The 23,289-nt window shown below is 33.4% G+C and overlaps 1 long non-coding RNA gene across 7 annotated transcripts; it reads right to left on the bottom strand.

The window, feature by feature from the left end:
* Positions 1 to 12,422: 12,422 nt before the first annotated feature.
* On the bottom strand, positions 12,423 to 23,074 carry LOC102630418 (uncharacterized). 7 transcript variants are annotated; one of them, XR_008052016.1, is made up of 10 exons: positions 22,837 to 23,074; positions 20,816 to 20,958; positions 19,683 to 19,828; positions 19,022 to 19,096; positions 18,363 to 18,476; positions 17,626 to 17,704; positions 17,399 to 17,453; positions 14,834 to 14,899; positions 12,826 to 13,890; positions 12,423 to 12,738 (listed from the first exon to the last, which is right to left on the bottom strand). It is a non-coding gene; the product is annotated as an uncharacterized LOC102630418 (long non-coding RNA). The 7 variants fall into 7 exon arrangements; XR_008052014.1 differs by lacking the exon at positions 22,837 to 23,074 and having other exon boundaries at positions 12,826 to 13,011; positions 13,791 to 13,890; positions 20,816 to 21,354; XR_008052013.1 differs by lacking the exon at positions 22,837 to 23,074 and having other exon boundaries at positions 17,399 to 17,456; positions 20,816 to 21,420.
* Positions 23,075 to 23,289: the final 215 nt, after the last annotated feature.

Genomic DNA, 23,289 nt, shown 5'->3' with positions numbered 1-23,289 from the left:
TTGCCATGGCACTGCAGAATGTATGATTATCCATGGTAGATGTTGAGTATTAGAAAATGCATATTTATAAAGGAGAAAACCGTCATTTTACATTTTAAGTCTTACTAACAACCCTTACTTTTATATATTTAACCTTCTTGTGATTTAATTACATGTGTTTTATTTTAATTAAGTATTTTATGTATTTTAGGGGCATTATAGTCATTTCACAATAAAGGAGAGATCAGACGGCAAAACAGACATCACTTTTGAACTCAGGACGGTCGAAAACCTTAGGAGGAGCATAAAAGGAAAAATGGCACTATTCACATGTACGGTACTATTCACGTGTACGGTACTGTATACGTTACTGTTCACGACACTGTTCACATAGACGGATCGATGACGTGGCATTGACCGATGATGTGGCATTGACTGATGAGGTGTCACGATCCTGTTGGGCTAAAATTCTTATGTACTGTTGATGGTGACGTGGCAGCATATCAGTGGACGAAAAATCTCGTGTACGGTGCATGCATCACACAGGATTATTTTCAACCAAACCGCGTTACTGTTCATCCGGGTCAAACCGCGTTACTGTTCAAAGTCGGGTCAAACCGTGTTACTGTTCATCCGCGTGGTCAAACGTGGACTGTTGACTGATGACGTGGCGCAATCCTGAGCGTCCAAACTGTTTTTAATCCGATGGCCATGATTTACTCCATGTATCTATAAAAAGGGGGCCTCCCCCCCTAATTTGATATCTCTGAATCCATTTTTGGGATCCATTTTCTGTAATTCCCTCTCCATCTTGTATTTTCTTCGTATTTTAATAAATTCCCATTTTGCCCCTAGTTCAACTATGAGTGGCTAATTTTCTTTCAAGCTTGGGTTGAAGGTGAAGTCTCAACATGTGTCATGGGCTTAATTTGGTAAATTTATTTTCTCTTCCCCTCTAATTTTTGTGGATGTTTTGACTTCTCGTCGACAAATAATAATAGTCTTGTCTAGATACCGCCTTGGTTACACCGGCTCTCTAGTATAAGGTTATTATTATTTGGCACGATAAGCCCTTAGCACCATATTGATTAGAGCGTGGTTCATGAGGTGTGGATTCCCCCCTCATGATTTAATTGGCATTAATACGGATTATTTAGCCCATGATGCATGTTGATACGGATCCAGATACCCAAGTACGTCATTTCAATATAATTCTCGTCAATTTATTCTCGCCATTTCAATACCAATTTTAGAATTTATTCTCGCCATTTTAATTTAAGTTTTAGCATATTCCAAATCATTTCCACCATAAATCCAATCACCCATTTACAAAATTAATTCTACACAATTAAAATCCACCTCCTCGTGGGATCGACACTCGTCACCATTAATCTATACTACAACAGATTCGTGCGCTTGCGAGTACATTAAAATTTGCACAACAAGTTTTTGGCGCCGTTGCCGGGGAGGTAAGTAATTTTAATTCATAGAATTAATTTTTGTGAATAATTTCTTTTATTTGTTTTCTTGTATTTTTTTTAATTATTAAAAAAAAAGAAAAAGAAAAAAAAAAGTGAATCTACATATAAAGGTTAGTATTTCTTTTCTTTTTCTCTTCTTTAAAATTCTGTAATTTAATTTTCAATTTATTTATTTTTTCTTTGTAATTTTTGTTTATTTTATTAATTTAATTTTTTTCACGTATTTATTTTTGTGTATTTTTATAGAAAGGTTGTAATAGCGCAATAAGGTTAGTATTGTAATTTCTCTCTCTTCTTTATTTTATTTGTATTTATTTTGTTCCATCTTCATTTTCATTTTATTTATTTTGCATGCATGGTCGTAGGTCATTATTACCTAATCTTGAACTTATAGACCTTGAACTTGAGAAAACAATTCGCACACAAAAGCACATTAAAAATAAATTTGGAATGGATTTACAAGCACCACAGGAGAGGCCATTTAAGGACTATTTTAGTCCCTTAGCTAATTTGAGCACATCATGCATAAGATACCCAAATGTAGCTGCTAGGAGCTTTGAACTAAAACCTAGTGTGCTAAATTGTCTCCCCACATTCTATGGCTTAGAAAATGAGGACCCATATAATCATTTGAATGATTTTCATGCTATTTGTCAAACATTTAAATATGAGAATTTTTCAGATGATGATGTTAAACTCAGATTATTCCCATTTTCTTTAAAGGATAGAGCTCGTTCATGGCTTAATACATTGCCTGCTAATAGCATTTCATCATGGGAACAAATGGTAACAAAATTTTTGAATAAATATTTTCCAGTGCATAAAACCAATGCTATTCGCAGGGAAATCTCGGAGTTTACCCAAAGAGAGGACGAGCAGTTTTTCGAAACATGGGAGCGATTCAATGGGCTACTCTTGAAGTGTCCACATCATGGGTACGAGAAATGGCACCAATGCCAATACTTTTTGGAGGGATTACTACCAAATGTGCAAGAATGGCTAATGGCAACAAGTGGAGGAGAGCTAATGTCAAAAAGTGCATCAGAGATTTGGGAATTTTTCCAGCGACAAGCGGATAATTCCCAACAACGGAGTCGATCACTCAGGAATACTAGAAGAATTAAAGGAGTGAATGAGGTTCAAATTGGCGAATCAAATTCAGAAATCAAAGAAGTCAAAGCGATAATTGAAGGTCTCTCTCGACAAATAGCATCGTTATCGACTGCTAAATCAACAGAGGCACATGACCATGACTCATACTCAGATCAAGCCAATGCCATAGGTGTAATGAGAAAACCATCGAATTACAACCCATACTCCAACACATATAACCCTGGATGGAGAGACCACCTCAATTTTTCATGGTCTCAAGGATTCCAACAGAATGGACCAGCAGCTCCAGCTCCACCAATGCAACAAATTGCTCAAAATCCTCAAGCCTCTCAGCCACCATTCAGACCATACAATCAGAACCAGAACTACTCTCAACCCAGACCATGGGAGGATGCATTCCAAAATTTTAAGAATGTTACTCACTCCACGATTGAGCAACAGAACCGCACCATTGATGGACTACGAAATGAATTGAGAGCGGGCTTCAACTCACAAGCTCAATCAGTTTCAAGCCTCGAGAAGATGGTGGGACAACTCGCTTCTTCAGTTCAGACCTTGGCAATGACTGTTGAGAAAGGAAAATTTCCAAGTCAACCAGTGCCTAATCCTAAAGGAGTGCATGAAGCGAGTACCAGTTCACCACAGCAGCATGGAGAGGTCAAAGCAATAATGACCTTGCGAAAAGGAAAAGAAATCGACAACAAAGTGGAGATGCCGGTGACAAAGGAAAATCAAATTGTACCTGTGAACGTTGAGGACTCACCACCGGAGGAGAGAGAAGAAGCCAACCCACGAGAATACGTTCCCAAAGCTCCATTTCCTCAGAGGTTAGCGAAAGGAAAAAAGGGAAAATCTACAGGTGAGATTCTTGAAATCTTCAAACAGGTAAGTGTTAACATCCCTTTGCTTGATGCTATTAAACAAGTTCCATCCTATGCCAAGTTTCTTAAAGACCTTTGTACTAAAAAGAGAAATATGCATGTTCAAAAGAAGGCATTTTTAACAGAAAACGTTAGTTCTATACTCCAACATAAAATTCCTTTAAAATGCAAAGACCCAGGCTCCCCCACTATCTCATGTAGTATAGGGAACCACACAATTGAGAATGCTTTGTTGGATTTAGGAGCTAGTGTAAATTTATTGCCTTACTCTGTGTTTGTGAAACTTGGACTGGGAGAATTACACCCAACTCCAGTGGTGTTACAACTTGCAGATCGGTCCACGAAAATACCTCGTGGTATTGTGGAGGACGTGCTTATCCAGGTAGACAAATTTTATTTTCCTGTTGATTTCATTGTAATTGACACTCAACCAATACAGGATTCAAGGAAGCACATCCCCATTATTCTAGGCCGACCTTTCTTGGCAACTGCGGATGCTCACATTCAATGCAGGACTGGAAATATGCAGTTGTCCTTCGGCAACATGACTATGGAGCTAAACATTTTCAACATTGCCAAACAACCTTACAGTGTAGATGATGGAATTGTTGATGTGGATTTAATTGAAGCATTAGTTGATGATACTTTTGTTTCAAACCTTAGTGATCCTTTACAAACATGTTTAACTCACTTTGGTTTGGATTTTGATATTGACAGATCGGTCGATGAGGTCAATGCCCTGCTTGACTCAACACCATCTATGGACACTAATAAATGGAAGTCAAGAGTTGAGCAACTAGCACCATCAGAGAAGCAATTCATTCCATCATCAGAATCACCACCGAAACTCGAGCTCAAACCATTGCCCAACACTTTGGAATATGCGTTTTTGGGAGAAGAAAGTACTCTACCGGTAATCATCTCATCATCCCTAAATGACGAACAAAAAGGTAAGTTGTTGGATGTTTTAAAAGAGCACAAAGAAGCATTAGGATGGACCATAGCAGATATTAAAGGTATAAACCCAGTAGATTGCATGCATTACATTCACCTTGATGAAAATGCTAAAACTACTAGGGAGATGCAACGTCGGTTAAATCCTAACATGAAAGAAGTTGTTAGAACTGAGGTCCTTAAGCTATTAGATGCAGGTATCATTTACCCAATTTCTGATAGTTCATGGGTCAGTCCTGTACAAGTTGTCCCCAAAAAGTCAGGAGTCACTGTAGTTACCAATGCCGATAATGAATTGATACCCACTAGAGTGACTACAGGATGGCGTGTATGCATTGATTATAGGAAGTTGAATTCTGTCACACGTAAAGACCATTTCCCTTTACCATTTATTGATCAAATGCTTGATAGATTAGCAGGTCATGAATTTTATTGCTTTCTAGATGGCTACTCAGGATACAATCAGATCCCCATAGCACCAAAAGATCAGGAGAAAACTACTTTCACTTGCCCTTTTGGCACATTTGCATATAGGAGAATGCCATTTGGATTATGCAATGCACCTGCTACATTTCAACGATGCATGTTGAGCATTTTTTCTGATATGGTTGAACGATTCCTTGAAGTCTTTATGGATGACTTTTCTGTCTTTGGCAACTCGTTTGATCAATGTTTACATCATCTAACACTAGTTCTGCAGAGATGTATCGAGAAGAACTTGGTATTAAATTGGGAGAAATGCCATTTTATGGTAAAACAAGGTATTGTTCTCGGTCACATCATTTCGAGCAAAGGTATTGAGGTTGACAAAGCCAAGGTGGATCTCATTTCTAATCTTCCTCCACCCAGAACAGTCAGAGAAGTAAGATCTTTCCTTGGGCATGCTGGTTTCTATAGACGTTTCATTAAAGATTTTAGCAAAGTTTCTAGACCCTTATGCAATTTACTTGCTAAGGATGTACCTTTTATCTTTAATGATTCATGTCTTATGGCGTTTGAAAAATTAAAACGGTTGTTGACATCATCACCCATCATTCAGGCCCCAAACTGGAGCTTACCATTTGAGCTAATGTGTGATGCATCTGATTATGCAATAGGAGCAGTATTAGGACAAAGAGTTGATCGAATTCCTCATGTTATTTACTATGCTAGTATGACATTGAATGATGCACAGTTGAACTATTCAACTACTGAAAAAGAAATGCTAGCAGTAGTGTTTGCATTGGAAAAATTTCGATCTTATCTCATTGGTTGTAAAATAATTGTGTTCACAGATCATGCTGCTCTTAAATATCTTCTCACAAAGAAAGATGCAAAAGCTAGACTAATTCGTTGGGTGTTACTTTTGCAGGAATTTGACTTGGAATTCAAAGATAAGAAAGGGTCAGAAAATGTTGTGGCGGACCATCTCTCTCGTCTTCACTTTGACACAATTACAGAGCCATTAATATTAAATGAGTCATTTCCAGATGAACAATTAATGAGTGTGGAAGTATTACCTTGGTATGCTGATATAGTTAATTATCTTGTTACAGGTAAACTTCCAGAGCATTGGACCAAGCAAGACAAGATCAAATTCTTTGCGGAAATAAAGAATTTCTTTTGGGATGACCCGTATTTGTTCAAGTATTGTGCAGACCAAATTGTTAGACGATGTGTCCCAGAAAATGAAATTCAGAATATCCTTTCATTCTGCCATGAACAAGCTTGTGGAGGCCATTTCAGTGCTAAGAAAACAGCGACTAAAGTTTTACAATGTGGTTTCTATTGGCCAACACTATTTCGAGACGCTTACACTTTTTGTTCTTCATGTGATAGGTGTCAACGAATGGGGAGCATTACACGAAGGAACATGATGCCACTAAATCCAATTTTAGTGGTTGAGATTTTTGACGTATGGGGTATCGACTTCATGGGACCCTTTCCCCCTTCTTTTGGCCATCAATACATATTGGTTGGTGTTGACTACGTCTCGAAATGGGTAGAAGCAATTCCATGTAGGACCAATGATCACAAAGTGGTGATAGGATTTTTGAAAAGCAACATTGTTTCACGCTTTGGATTCCCTCGAGCGATAATCAGTGATGGTGGTGCCCACTTTTGTAACAAAGCATTCAAAGCACTTTTGACAAAGTATTCAATCACACACAAAGTGGCAACCCCATATCATCCGCAAACCAGTGGCCAAGTTGAGATATCCAATCGAGAAATAAAGCACATATTAGAAAAGACGGTGAGGCCAGACAGAAAAGATTGGTCATTAAGACTTGATGATGCATTATGGGCATATAGAACGGCTTTCAAGACCCCGATTGGGATGTCACCCTACAGGCTAGTGTATGGAAAAGCTTGCCACCTACCTGTGGAACTCGAACATCGTGCATATTGGGCCATCAAGAAGTTCAACTTTGACATGCAGCAAGCCAGCTCAGAAAGAAGATTACAGCTGGCAGAACTTGAAGAAATTCGCAATGACGCGTACGAAAATGCCAAGATTTACAAGCAACGAATGAAAGTCTTCCATGATAAGCAAATTATGAGAAAATCGTTCACTCCAGGTCAGAAAGTGCTTTTATTCAATTCTCGCTTGCACCTATTCCCAGGTAAGTTACGCTCTCGTTGGTCTGGCCCATTTATTGTTCATACTATTTTTCCACATGGGGCAATTGAAATTAAAGACCCAAAGAATGGTGTCACGTTTAAAGTTAATGGTCAAAGATTAAAGCCATATCTAGAGTACCAACCACATGAAGAAGACACCGAAATAAATTTGAGTGACCCACCAAATTTGAATTGATTTTTTTTCTTTTCGTTGATTTGATTTTTCTTTCTTTCTTTTTATTATTATTCTTTTGCTAATTGAAATTGTTTTTGCATAAGTGTGTTTATTTTACCATTAAGTTTTCTCCTATCATTTTTAATCATGAGTCTCATACTTAGACCGTTCCTCCTGAACATTCTTAAACCACTTCAACGTGTCAAAACTCATCTCAAAAGACAGATTCAATTTTGTAAAACACATCGCATTTGGGCTCTACAACCACCAGAGTTAGTAGCCTATGTTGAGGGTTTAGAACACCAACTCAGAGACATTGAGAGAAGTGTTTACGACATCCAGTTGGAGCTTGAGGTAAATTCAATAAGAGGACGATTTTAATTTTCTTTGTGTGTTTTAATTTGTTTTTCTATTTGTGTGCTTTAGTTTGTTACCCCGGTGAAGTGGCGGATAACGGTACTCCGTGACAATCAAGTCGGTTACTTCAGTTTCCCATAATAACTGATATTCTGAGGCGAAGGTATGGACAGAAACGAGATTCTAGCGAAGCTTCACAAGCGATTCCCTTCACTTCCTCAGAATGCCCTCCTTACGATCTATAAAGCTCGGTCCGAACGCATGCGATTACTCATGAGGAATAACATACCTGCTGACATCCATTGGTTAATCGAGGCTAAAGTACGATCGGCAGGTGAGTTACCTCCAAAATTTATTGCATACATGCCTGGTTGTGGTAAAGGAAATTATGCAAGAAAACGACGAGCTCGAAGAATTTCTGTTGCTTGTCATAAGTGTGCCAGAATGAGTTGCAATAAAAACCCATGTTCTTTAGGAATGGTGTCTGATAACAGGGAAGATAAGATTCAATTCATTAGGGATGGCTTGAATAAGGAGTCATTGGATGATATCCTTTTGACTCTTGAAACGCATCCCAGTGGATATGTGCAAGGAGCGATTCTCCAGTTATGGCCATTATTCCAGAAAGAGCATGCACGATATAGTCTCGGGAATCTGACTATAAACGACCCTGTTTGCCAGTTTATAAGAAAACTGGATAGGAAGCCTATCCTCGACCCATAGAGGGCGTTCAAGCCGTTTCTGGACGTAAAACCAGAGGAAGATGTGAGCCACAGTCGCAACTACCTGTAAATATCCTTTTACTTTACTGTTATTTTATTTCACTATTGTTTTATTGTGTGCATTATTGTCTTTAAAAATTTTATTACTGTTTGCTTTTTCCTTATTACTGTTTTCTTTTTCCCTTTTACTGTTTCCTTTTTGACTAGCGAGCCACGTGCTTTACGCGTTATTTGACACTGACATGTTACCTCATACATAACTGTGATCCACTGTCACCAAGATTCTTAAATGTGATTTCCTTTTTGTCAAGCACTCACAAATTGTTTTCGAGAAGTATCACAATGGCAGCTACTCCCAATAGACAATTCAAGAACATTTGTGTGCTTTCTGGATTTACCTATGGCAAACATAAAGAGTTCGTTGAGGTAGCTATAGATCTTGGTCGAAGCATAGCAGCGAGAAAATTACATTTGGTGTATGGAGGAGGTAACCGAGGGTTATCAAAAATGGTCTCAGAAGCAGCTTTTATCAGAGGAAGTCAAGTGTTAGGCATCATCCCAAGAGTCCTAAAACCATTGGGCAGTTCTGCTGACTCATCAACTGGAGAAGAGTTAGTCGTCTCAGGTATGCAAGAAAGAATAACTAAAATGCTTAATCATGCTGATGCTTTTATTTTCCTTCCAGGAGATCTTGCAACACTAGAGGCACTTATGACACTAGCATCTTGGGCCCATCTGCACATCCACCAAAAACCCATCGGTTTGTTAAATGTCAATAACTTTTATGATGGTTTTATCGCATTTCTTAACCATGCAATAAAAAACTATTTCATTCCCGCTAATGTGAAAAAACTTTTTATTTGTGCTCACACTGCTAATGAGCTACTTGATCTGTTACAAGCTTATAGACCGGAGCCAGACCCCTGGACCTTCGTGTTGGAGCGTCCAAATAATGATGGTAACAGTAGCAGCAGTAAGAAGTACAAATTAGATTTAACTCTCCGCCTATAAATATTTTCTTCTGTGTTGCACCACCCAGGTGATGTCTTCTAAACTCTACTTCTTTCCTTTCAAACATTGAGGACAATGTTTCGTTCTGGTTGGGGGGAGGGAATAGTCGACAATTGTAGAATTTTGGTTAAGTTTTTACTAATTTTTGTTGTAGAAACTAACTGTTGCTAACTTTTTGTGTTGAAGATGGCTGAATATGGAGTGTAGTGACTCTAGAAACGCATCTTCATCGTTTATAAAAAAAAAAAAAATTCAGACATTTTTTTTTTCTTTATTATGTGTTTATGTTTATTTTTCTTCTTTTTAATTTCTCCTCTATAAATATACATTTTCCAACTTTTGAGTCGAAGATGGCTGAATATGGAGTGTAGTTCCTCTAGAAACGCATCTTCTTTAAAAAAAAAAAAAAATCATTTTCGTTTTCTATCATTTTACGTGTAACTTTTCTAATTAGTTTTTATGCATCATTTTCACATTTCTGCATGCATATTTTCCTTTCATGTTTAGAATAGGTTGGGGGGTAGAACGTTGTTAAAAAAAAAAAATTTTTGTTATTTGTTTTAACATTGGATGACATGATTAATTTCAAATTTTAGTATTTGTATTATCTTTGGTCTTAAGTGATGTTACGCTATGTTTGCTACTTTACATGTTGATGTCAGAGACAAATATGAGTTGCTTGAAGGAATGAACATGTCATAAATAAGTGCCAAGTGAGTTGTTGAGCCTATCATTTTCTTGGAGAGTAACCCTTTTGCCCATTCTCTATACAGCTTAGCAGTTTATTATTTTATACACGATCTCTAGATTTCTTTTGAGTTAACCCTTTAAAAAAAATGGTAAAATTAAAAAAAAAGAAAAAAGAAAAAAATGTGTGTTACTACATTGGGAGGCCCATCTAACTAGTAGATATGGATAATTATTTAGAGCCCTAAAAGACGATGGAAAGGCCATCTTTGATCCGTTTGAGCCTTTCTAGCCATCCCTGTTATTAAATATTCATAGTTACCCCTTTTGAGCCTTTAAAAAAAAAAAAAAAAAAACATTTTCTTTGTCAACTTATCATCTTGACCCACTCCGATTTGGAGTATTACCCGATGTCTTATAAGTTCCATCACCTATTTATGTTTGAGAAAATGTAAATAATTATGTTGTTCAGTGAAGTTATGCCAAAAAAAAAAAAACAAAAAAACAAAAAAACAAAAATAAAAGTTGTTGTTTCAAAAGAATAAAAATATGTGAAATCCACCTTGCAACTTCCAAAAAAAAAAAAAAAAATTTCTCTGCATTTTTCTCAAACATACACTTTGTTTTCCTTATTTTCCTTCTTTGTTAGCCATGTCCCTAGCCTACGTTTCATCCTAATAAAAGTCCTTCTTGATTTTAGGGAACTATAGTTTGAAGTAGAAGCTAGTTATATGGGCTAAAAAGATGTAGTGATGCATAAAAAAAAAAAAAAGATAAATAAAGTGGGTTGACTAACATTTTATTTGACTTGAGATCGTATTATTTCTAAGCTGAGGGCATATTTATTTCATCTTGGTGAGAGCATGTGATATCACTTCTTTATTATTTTCTCTCTCAATTACCATTCATTGGAGTGACTATTTTTATTGGGATTAATTTATTTGTGAGAGTGTCACTACTTCCAGTGAGATTTTGGGGTTTGACATGTCATTCTTGAGAGTAGCTAAAACAAAGTCTACTGGGCTAATTCATGTGGATGGTTGATGTGGGTGTGATGTTGCTTTAGACTGGAGATAATGCTTATACTTTTATTTGAGTGTTATCATTAATCTGATGGAATAAATACGAGTGTTTCTATTAAAACAAAAAAAAAATTATTTTGAATTTGAATTTTGTTTTCGCTTTATTTGCTAGGGACTAGCAATAAGCTGGTTGGGGGGTGTGTTGAGTATTAGAAAATGCATATTTATAAAGGAGAAAACCGTCATTTTACATTTTAAGTCTTACTAACAACCCTTACTTTTATATATTTAACCTTCTTGTGATTTAATTACATGTGTTTTATTTTAATTAAGTATTTTATGTATTTTAGGGGCATTATAGTCATTTCACAATAAAGGAGAGATCAGACGGCAAAACAGACATCACTTTTGAACTCAGGACGGTCGAAAACCTTAGGAGGAGCATAAAAGGAAAAATGGCACTATTCACATGTACGGTACTATTCACGTGTACGGTACTGTATACGTTACTGTTCACGACACTGTTCACATAGACGGATCGATGACGTGGCATTGACCGATGATGTGGCATTGACTGATGAGGTGTCACGATCCTGTTGGGCTAAAATTCTTATGTACTGTTGATGGTGACGTGGCAGCATATCAGTGGACGAAAAATCTCGTGTACGGTGCATGCATCACACAGGATTATTTTCAACCAAACCGCGTTACTGTTCATCCGGGTCAAACCGCGTTACTGTTCAAAGTCGGGTCAAACCGTGTTACTGTTCATCCGCGTGGTCAAACGTGGACTGTTGACTGATGACGTGGCGCAATCCTGAGCGTCCAAACTGTTTTTAATCCGATGGCCATGATTTACTCCATGTATCTATAAAAAGGGGGCCTCCCCCCCTAATTTGATATCTCTGAATCCATTTTTGGGATCCATTTTCTGTAATTCCCTCTCCATCTTGTATTTTCTTCGTATTTTAATAAATTCCCATTTTGCCCCTAGTTCAACTATGAGTGGCTAATTTTCTTTCAAGCTTGGGTTGAAGGTGAAGTCTCAACATGTGTCATGGGCTTAATTTGGTAAATTTATTTTCTCTTCCCCTCTAATTTTTGTGGATGTTTTGACTTCTCGTCGACAAATAATAATAGTCTTGTCTAGATACCGCCTTGGTTACACCGGCTCTCTAGTATAAGGTTATTATTATTTGGCACGATAAGCCCTTAGCACCATATTGATTAGAGCGTGGTTCATGAGGTGTGGATTCCCCCCTCATGATTTAATTGGCATTAATACGGATTATTTAGCCCATGATGCATGTTGATACGGATCCAGATACCCAAGTACGTCATTTCAATATAATTCTCGTCAATTTATTCTCGCCATTTCAATACCAATTTTAGAATTTATTCTCGCCATTTTAATTTAAGTTTTAGCATATTCCAAATCATTTCCACCATAAATCCAATCACCCATTTACAAAATTAATTCTACACAATTAAAATCCACCTCCTCGTGGGATCGACACTCGTCACCATTAATCTATACTACAACAGATTCGTGCGCTTGCGAGTACATTAAAATTTGCACAACAGTAGAAATTGTCAAAACATACCTTTAATGTCATAAACATATGTGGAAACATATAAAATTTCACTTACTTATTCAAAAGAAGCCTTAGATCCATATGCATTGGTTGTCGCATTGGATCCAAATAGTATATTGTATTAGAATCCATGTCAATAACAATAAGGACCCAATGAAATCTACAACAAATCAAACTTTAATTTTAGTAAAGGATTTTCTTAAAAAAGTAATGCGATTAAATAAAATAATAAGGCTCAAGTACTTACTTAGGATTATAAGGCATGAAGCATAATTGTCCAGATTGAATTCCTTCCAATTGGGATACAATGATTTCCATTCTATCAATTCGAGATTTATTGGTATTTGCTCGACCAGAAAGTGAGACAGCAGCTGAATTTATGAATTTATACTTCATCGTCATCTCAATCCTCTTTAGTTCCTCATATAACTTCCTGTGCAAACGAAAATTTAATAAGTTATACAATAATTAATAATTAAAACATAAGCTTGCAAGAAATCTCAATCTTCTTTACATTGTCCATATCATGAGACAATTCACTGTCAACTCCTCGAAGCATGCCAACACACTACAATCCTCTATCGTTATGTATGTGTTGATATCACATTGTCTATAAATCAAATCCTCAAAATATATTTTCTTTCCTTGAAACCTAAGAAGCTCTTGTGCCATGGTGAGAAACCGTTCAATTTCTTCGCATATTTTCATTTTCAGAATTCTAGAATGTTCTTCTGCTTGAGAAAGAATGTGTTCAATATCTTCACTAATCTTCATCCGCATAATTGTTTCATCACCCAAAGTCAAGAAATGTAAATTTATGTTAATTTTCATTAATAAATTAAAAGAAAAATGGCTAGCTCATTTAAATTATCTAACGTATTCTAATTACATGGCATAAGATTTTATGATCTGGGGAGGCTTCTTCAATGCCAACAGGCGGCATGGCTTTATGACTGTCACTTTCTTCTTCCACATGGATCGCTCTTTTTTTGCTTTCCTCATTTTCAATGACATTGTAAGCTCTTTTTTAAAGCTGTTTTTCATTCAAATCATCTTCCTATCTCATAAAATTAAAAAATGATCAGCATAAAACAAATTATCTATATAATAAACCATGAAGAAATTCAAAATTGGTTCAACTTACATCTAAAATCACTCAAAACATCAGGCATAAAATAGAATAAGTGAAGGAGTAACATATCATATACTTACATCATCATTATCTGAGGAGACAACATCTATATCTAATTGCTGGCCAACCTTCTTACTACTAATCTTCATATTAGAACTCGCACCTTCATAATCCTTGCCACTTACATTCAAATGTGCAGAAATATGTTTTAGTTGACTGTTAATTTCACATAAGATAATAGTATTATTAAGTAGTACCTCCTTACTATTCCTATATTAGTCATTAATCATTATTTTTCCGAATAAATCATGAAACAACAATTTGGATATTTGAATATAAGAAATAATTGTTTAAGAACATAGTTTATATAATAGGTGCTTGTAGCTTTTACCAATAAAACATATTCTTTTATGAATTAGCTCTGTCACTTTAATATTTTGATACTTTGGACCAATTTTTACTATATTCTCTTTTGATTTTGAACATATTTTTTATATGAACAATTTTTATGACACTGTTTTCCTTATCTTTTACTACTTTTACTATTAATTTCAGTACAAAAAACTTTTGCTCTGTACTTGTGTACATTTTATTTTTCTAACTTTTTTTAAGGAATGAAGAAGGTGGCTATAATTTGTCATGCAAAGTGTTAAGAATAAGGATGTTAATTAGTTGTACATCTTTAACAGTTACTTGATTTTCTAATAAATCCAAAACATATGAACTATCGACTACAAAGTATGAATTATTACTTGAAACCATCTGCAAAAGCTCTACTTTGTTCTAATAGCACATAAATAAATTATTCATCATTGTTGTATTAGTAAAGGTGTCATCTAGCACATACTATATTCCAAACACAAAGACAAAACTATAATTAACATACTTTGCACTAAAAGCACATAAATAAATTATTCATCATTGTTATATTAGTAAAGGGGTCATGTAGCACATGCTATATTCCAAACACAAAGGCAAAACTATAATTAACACATAAACAAATAATATTATTAAAAATCAACGTTTAATAATCCAAATAAAAGGAAATAACTCAATGCAAGAGAAAATTTTCTAAATCAAATCAACTAAATTCACACAAAATAACTTATAATGAAGAAATTACCTTTTTGAAAACTAGAAGCACTGTAAAACTCCACAACTCTACAAAGCAGCAGTAACCAAGACAAGCCTGAAGCCAAGAACAAAATATCATAATATGAAACAAAACAAATATTTAACTCCAGAGAGCTTAAAATTAATTGTCATTGCAAGGGAATTTTAGAAAATACAAAAAGCTATATGTGCCAAGATAAATAAAAAAAAAATTCCTTAAAATGTAGCAAACAAACTTTAGAAAATAATTCCTCTCATTTTATTTATTCTACTACAACTACTATCATCTGTATTGAATCATCATTCCTTTTAATTTATGCATCTATTGAATTCTCTTTTTTCTTCTAATTGCAATACACATAAATTAGAATATCAAATAATATTTTTTTTCTAAGTCTACTTTCTTATGGTTGTGAAAGAAAAAGCACTACAAGAAAAATAACATTTTATTACAAAGAATATTAGTCACTAAAAATAATAAATTAGTCACTTTATACTTTTTATTACAAAAAATAAATTGTCACACGTTAGTCGTAGAAGGACCGTCTTAAAAGGTTCTAGCGACCAAAATTATTTTCGTCACTTTAAGAACATGATTCTATGACAAACATGATTGTCTTAAAATTAAGTTAAAATTGTCACGAATAGTGTCTAAAATGGTCAAATTAGAGATTAAAAAATGCAATCAACGACACTTCATATCGGTCATAATATGTGGTTTATAATGACTATAATATTTGTCTTAAGAGTTTGTAAACATAGTCGCAACAATTACTAAAATCGTCATTTTAGAGGTTTGACGATACAATTAGCAACGCTATTTTTTTGTTGTTAAAGTTTACATATCGCGACATTTCATAATCGTCCCAAGTAGTTTTCATTTGTGACAATTTTTGCTAATACAATTAGTAATTAATTTAGTGTCAACTTTATTTTAATGACAGTTTATTTTACTATTATATGACTAGTTAAATTGTATCAAAACATTTTAAGTGACTATTATCTATTGTCATAAAATGTAAGCATTCGCAACTATAATATTTAGTCAAAAAAATTAACATGTTGTGACGTATTCTTTCATTGCAAAATATATGAATATAGTCTAACATTATTTTTAATTACAATGTACTTTATTATTTTATGACCATTTATATGGTATCAAAAAATTTTAAATGACTACTTTCAATCGTCATTAAAAGAAAGCATTCACGACGACATATTTTAGTCATATAAATTGATATATAATGACAAAAATTTTGATTCAGAAAATATTATTCTGTGACATCTAATTTCATTTCAAATGACGAGCAATATAGTCTCACATTATTTTTAACCACAATACATTTTACTATTTAACGACTATTTATATTGTATCCTAAAAGTTAAAGTGACTATTTTAAATTGTCATTTAAAAGAAAACATTCATGACGGCACATTTTAGTCACATAAATTGATATTTTTTGACCAAAAAATTTTGATTCAAAAAATATTATTTCATGACGATTAATTTCGTTTCAAATGATAAATAATATAGTCTCACATTGTTTTTAATCACAATATATTTTACTATTTGACAACTATTTATATCGTATCCGAAGAGTTAAAGTGACTACTCTAAATTGTCATTAAAAGAAAGCATTCACGACAACATATTGTAGTCACATAAATTGATATTTAATGACGAAAAAATTTGGATACAAAAGAGATTATTCCATGACAATTATCTTCGTTTCAAATAACAAGCAATATTGTCTCAAATTATTTTTAAGGACAATGTAATTTACTAGACAAGCTAGTGTGATTATTAAAAATAGGTGTAATGATTAACAATCAAACCAACAACAATGAGAATAACATAAGAAAGACTTCGAAATATTTATTCATAATCCAAAGGATTCAAACACAAAGCTTGACATTGAAATCCAAACAAATTTGGTTCTTGGCAAATAAATGTAAATATAAAAGTCACAAATCACTATCAATGACCTAAAAGTAAAATTTCATAGTAGATGTATTTGCAAAGGTCTTATTGGGATTGAGAATCAAATAATGTAGGATCAATTGAAGGTGTAAGTGAAAATGATGGTTGCTCTTTCATGAATTTTATGAAATCTTCAACTACCTGTAGTCTGTTATCTTGCTCCTCAATCGTCTTTGCCATCTCCTGATTTTGTTGGGACAATGCTACATTGGATGTTAACTTTGAAGGACTTATCATTTTCTTCACAAAATTAGATTTCTTCCCCAAAACAATTTCAAAATTTTGATTATCAATTAATGGCTCAACATTTTCCTCGGTATTGGAGTTTTCCTTCATGTCTATCATTTGGTCCTTCATAATTATATTTTATTGCTTTTCTACAGTATGTTATACCAAGTCTAGGTTCTAATAATATATTTCGTGGTCATTTTTCAGATTGAAAAAAATCAACGGTAAACATATATTTAACCTATTAATTATTATAAATAGTAAAAAGTCAACAATACATTGCTCATGAAACTATTAATTATTAAAATATTAAATCAGCATAATAATGAAAGCAGAATTTAATATAAAACAAAAAATTAACCAAACCTTGGTGAATGGAGGACGGTTGGAAAACTTGATGGATGAGAGAAAGGAGCAAAAGCTGCTGGATGAAAATTCCAACACAAAAATTGCAATATGATATATGTCAGTAAGTGTACTTGCTTTTTCAATCACATGGCTCATTAAACAATTAATCATTAAAATATTATATCACTATAATAATGAATGCAAAATATTATATTAAAATAATATAAAACAAAAAAAAACCAAACCTTGTGAGTAGAGAATGGAGAATCCCTATGAAAACTTGATGGATGAGAAAATGGAGAAAAAGCTGATGGATGAAAATCCCTAAACAAAAAATGCAATAAAAAATGTGTATGTCGGTAAGTGTACTTGCTACTTCAGGGGAGAAAAAAAGAAATGCAGGCACACAATTGCAGTACAAATAAAATAAACTAATAATAAAATAACCTAATAGAAATCTTAGGAAAAAAACCAGTTGCTTTATTTCTTTGAAAACCGTGAAACACAGGGGAAAGTGGCGGGGTGTGGAAATAATTTGTAATGAAAACCTTATAAAGTAGGGTTTAAAGAAGTGATAAAAGAAGAGTTACCTGGGTGAGTTAAACTAATACATGTGGCAATTTATGAAAGCCTGTCATAATAGATGTGTGTTGCTAAACAAATTAATAAACTGATGTGGCGGTACATCTATCTAATGCCGCCAAAATTAATTCTTTTAACTCATTAAATTTAACTAAAAAAATAAACGTTACAATCTGTAAAATAATAATTTATTTTTATGTCTTCCAAAACATAAGTAGGCTGCCAAAAGAGTCTACTTATATATATATATATATTTTGTTCATTTATAATTTGGAAGTTACCATAAGGAAATCCTTTTACTAAAACAAAATAAAACTATTACCAGAATCATTGAAATATAGCACATCTTCCATAACAACCGCAAAAGAATAGTAATAAAACTGTACCAAAAATTCCCTACCTGGTTGCTCTTGTTAATGTCTGGCCTATCTTAGCAATACAAATGAGCCAATCATGCTGCAAACCATTATTTCCAAATGCACTAACCCAGGTTTCTACATTTAGAGCAGCATTCCTGCAAGAGAGACATAAATCAGACATTTAGTCTTCAATAAACTTCTTCTTTCTTTTCTTTTTCAGTTAAGCGATATATCACTCAAAAGCATAACAACAAAGAACTATCCGAGCTAACATATTGAGCATAAGCCTCTGGATACATCCATGGGCCAACTTCTACAGTATGTTCTAAAAAATTTGCAAAACTTCTACAGTCAATTCTTTGCACCAAGGTAGGTTTCATCAATTTCACACAACAAGAACCACCATTCCAACCATATCATATAGCCAAATGCAAGCCAATAAATCACATGATTAAATGATAAGGTTTTCAGTTCTCAATGAATTGTTCCAAGAATTTTAACATATATAGTGTTAAATGAATACAACTTTGTATAAGACCATAATGAGCATGCTAACTGTTTTACATCTAAATGAATACAACTTTGAGATTTCTTCTTGTAAACTAATTAAAAGCTGATTCGGATAAGATCTTTCAACAACAATAGAACCAACTCTGCAGACTGTAAACAAATGTTCAACTTATTCCAATAAGAATTTTACCTCTTTTAGTAGCATTTTGAGATTCGTGGCATTGAGCATTGTGTTTCCAGTCATGATAAAGTCTCAATACAACTGCTGCAGTGGCTCATATGGGAAAACAGAACACTCTTTTAGAATACTAGCAAGATAAACTAGGAATGAAATCTTCTCATCAACAACCAAATCATCTTTAAAAGATAAATCCAAAGAACTACCGATCTCATGGAAGCCATTTTTTAGAAACTCAAAAACTTTCTTAACCTATCCAAAAGATAAATCATGCTTTAATATATGGATCTCCTCTGAGCCCACAAAATTTCTTAACATTTCACTGGGCTTCATCTTTTCTGTTTTTCCCCCTCTCTCAGTGGATGAAATACTAATAATTTAAAGACGTAAATAATCATATCTAAGAATTTTTTCATTACTCTGATGAAGAAAATAACAAGTTTATACTTATTATATTATTTATTAAAACAAATAGCACATATATGTAATTACTTCACTGTCAATTTTCCTTGTTAAGATAAAAGTGCCAATGACTCAGAATTTCAGATATAGATAGTATGCTTCAGCTAAATGTAATGACAGTCCATATATGACAATGATTTGGCATCCATGTTTTATAATTTGCCTTTAGCATCTAAACTAAATCCTACAAACTACATATATCATAATGTACCAGATATCCAAACTACTGCTGCCAATCCACAACGGCATTTGAACATTGTACACCAAGTTTTCAACCTTAGATTGAAGAAAATGCAGTGACAAGCTTCTGTTTGTCCTTTCGATTGTAATAGTTTCAAGTTCGAATATTTCCATTGCCTACATCAAATAAGAAAATAAGACAAAATAATAGGGCATTTAACATTCCAATTGACAACAAATGCAAAGAGTGAAAAATAATATTACATGAAGCAACAAGCAGGAGACTAGCATCAAGTTCATTCACAAGACAGAGTTTGGATATTCCTTTGTTAGGAAAGTCGTGATTAACAAAACTGTTGAGAAGGGTAGCTTCCTCATAATTCCATATCTTGCGATTAAACAAATACTGAACAGCTAATGCATTTGAGAGAGATGAAATTATAAGAGACCAGAGGACCCATCTCACTACATCTAATAAACAACAAAATCAAAATTTATTGAACCATCTCATAGCAAAAAAACCCCATGAGTGGCCAAATTTGTACCCAATTCTACACTCTACTATGAAGCTTATGAAGCCGAAGTTACTTCAACATATATCAGCTCATATGTTGGCAATCATAGTAAAAAATGGTTATCAAGCATCCTCACAAATTAAGAAGCTAATAAAAACCAGGTTGCACTACATTAACATATATCAATTCTTTAATATAAAGATATTGAATGTTATACACTTTTAATCCCAAGTCATGAAACATAAAACAAAAGTTCACTCCACACGCTCATAAAGATAGACTGCTAGAAAAATGGAGAATAAGCATCGAATATGAGTCAATAAACTATTAAGCTAATTAATGCACAGGAAGGACACTGGCATAATAATAATAATAAAAAAACTCATTCACATTCTTAAAAAAAAAACCATTTAAATTCTAATTCAATATATCAACAAACCCATTCGCATTCTAATTAATTAAAAAAACACCAGCCGCGAAGCAACTTTTCCAACATATTCAACAAACCTATTTTCATTTTAATCCACAACCAACACCAGCAACAGAGCAGATCCTTTGACAAACTAATAAACCCATTTTCATTTTTCAATAACAAAATAATGCCCAATCACCGATTTCTAACATGCAAAGAGTTTTTTCAAAGACTAACCTTGTACGCAATTGCGTGACAGTCGCCTCTAACGCCGACAGCAAGCGACACTCACTCGACGCCATCACCCATGATTCATCACATGTTCTTTTATTATCGGATTCTCCAAGCTAAAGTTGCAGGATTGCAGTTGATTTCTTTATCTTCAAAGCATTTAGAGATGGAGTATGTGTGTGTTTTGGTTAGATGAAGAACACTTGCTTTTTGTGATGGGTAGCTTCGATAAAGGAAAAGAAACACCACTAAATCTACTGGATTTAAAGTTTTTGGAATATAAATGGGCTATTGCCAATTTACCCTCATCCATTAACAATACATGAAATAATAAGGGAGGAAAGTGGAGATATTGTGATACTTTCATCATATTGGCGATAAGACAAATCTCAGGGGGAAAACTGAAAATTATCCTAAGTAACAGTAGTATGTGCGTGTTTTGTCTTGCTATGATAGTACTAGGGATTAAGGAAGACAAGTTATTATTTCTTACCTTTGTTTAATACCGATTATTATTATTTGGTGAGACCAATTAATTGTTTATACATACATAAAAATTAATTTTGTCTAACCTTTTAATTACATTTTATTATAAGTAATTATGTGTAAACTACATCAGAAAATAAATTAATTACTCGGTCATAACAATACAACGTTTTTTAAGACAAAACTTTTAGTTACTATTTTTAGTTTTGTGAGTATAATGACTACATTTACGACTAAAAAAATAAATTCTTAAAATTATAAGAAATCATAATAGCTTTAGAGACTAATATTATGTGTCATTGATGGTTTGCCTAAATTTACACCTGTTTTTTAGTTACAAAATACTTTTGTCACCCATAATTATATTTCGTGACCATTTATTTTGTCATGAAGGATAAAATATTGTCTTAAAATGTTCAATTTTTTAATGAGATTTTTGTGCAAAAAAAATAAATTTATTTTTTCCGACTACAATAATATTTGTCACAAGAACGTTGAATCAGATACCAAGTAGTGCGTCCAAGAAAAGAAATAACTTGGTCACAAAAATACAATGTTATTCAAGACAAAACCTTTAGCTACTACTTTTACTTTTGTCACTGTAATTACTCATCCAAAACCAAAAAATGGCGTCTTATAATGATAAGAAGTAAAAATAGCTTTAGAGACTAATATATATGTCACGAATAGTTTGGTTAAATTTGTACTTAACTTTTAGTTACGAAATAGTGTCATCGCCTATACTAATATTTTGCAACCATTTTTTTTGTCATAAATAATGAAATATTGTCCCAAAATGTTTCGAATTTGGAGGGAAATTTTTGTACTAAAATAATATGTTTTTCAGTGACTAAAAAAATATTTGTCACAAAAAGGTTGAATCGGATACCAAATATTGTGTTCCAAAATAAAATTATTGGTCACAAAATATAATACAAGTCAGGACAAAATTATTAGATATGATTTCATAAATTTATCACAGTAAATATCATTTCGTGACCAAATTTCAAAGCGTTGAAAAAAATACCGTCTTAAAAAATCAAATTTCTTGTAGTGAAGGGATCACAATTTCATTAGCCAACAAAAAGTCAAACACAAAGATTGGAACCACATCAATTATGAAATAAGCCAAAAAAGAAAACTAACACTTGTATTCTGAAATAAAAAACCCAATTCAATATAAGTGGAGCTTCAAGGGACCACTATCATTGTACAAAACTACTGAAATTTTACCACAGTTTATAAATACAAAAGCACAAATCCGTAGTCTTTTGTCTATGAAAAACCTTAAAACGTGCAAATTTTCAAATACCCAAGAATCAAAAAGGGACCACACTCTCATTTTTAATTCAATGTGTTCCCCACAAATGTTTCCCTTAGCAACGAAGCCAAACAATTTTGCATAAAGAGACAAAAAGCTTTGAAAACCCTAGGTCCCAAAATCATTGGCACCACTAAATTTAGGCATAATCAGCACAAACGTTAAAAAAAAAAAAAGCGAGAGAGATAGAGAGAGAACTACAAAGTGATTCTGCTTTTACCTAAAATTGTAGGATAAACTTCAAAAGCTTCAGTAGGTCACGCCAATCATCCTTCAAACCATGAATTTTCTTTAACCAAAATAGAAGCTTTCGAAACCAATCCCAAATTCTGTCTTTAAGTGCAGAGAATTGATTTTGTTTCTGCAAATACTAGATTTCCGAATTGGAGCATGAAGTATATTCTTTTTTTTTTTTTTTACTGAGAGTGAAGGTTGTCGAGTATAGAGAATGAGAGGAGAAAAAATTTTCTAAGTCAAAATAGTTACAGCCTTTCCCTTGTTATTTAATAAAACAAAGTAGTTTACTCTATATAAAACTACACCGTTTTAATTTAGGAGAATATTTTAATAATAATTTGTGAAAAAAAACTAAAGAAATACGCGCCTAAAATTTAGGCGCCATTATATATCACAAAAAAAATTATAATAGAATATTAATTTTTTATTTGCATAC

The sequence above is a fragment of the Citrus sinensis genome, chromosome 9 (genome assembly GCF_022201045.2).
Source record: "Citrus sinensis cultivar Valencia sweet orange chromosome 9, DVS_A1.0, whole genome shotgun sequence".
NCBI lineage: Eukaryota > Viridiplantae > Streptophyta > Magnoliopsida > Sapindales > Rutaceae > Citrus > Citrus sinensis.
This window is presented reverse-complemented; position numbering and strand designations above follow the sequence as displayed.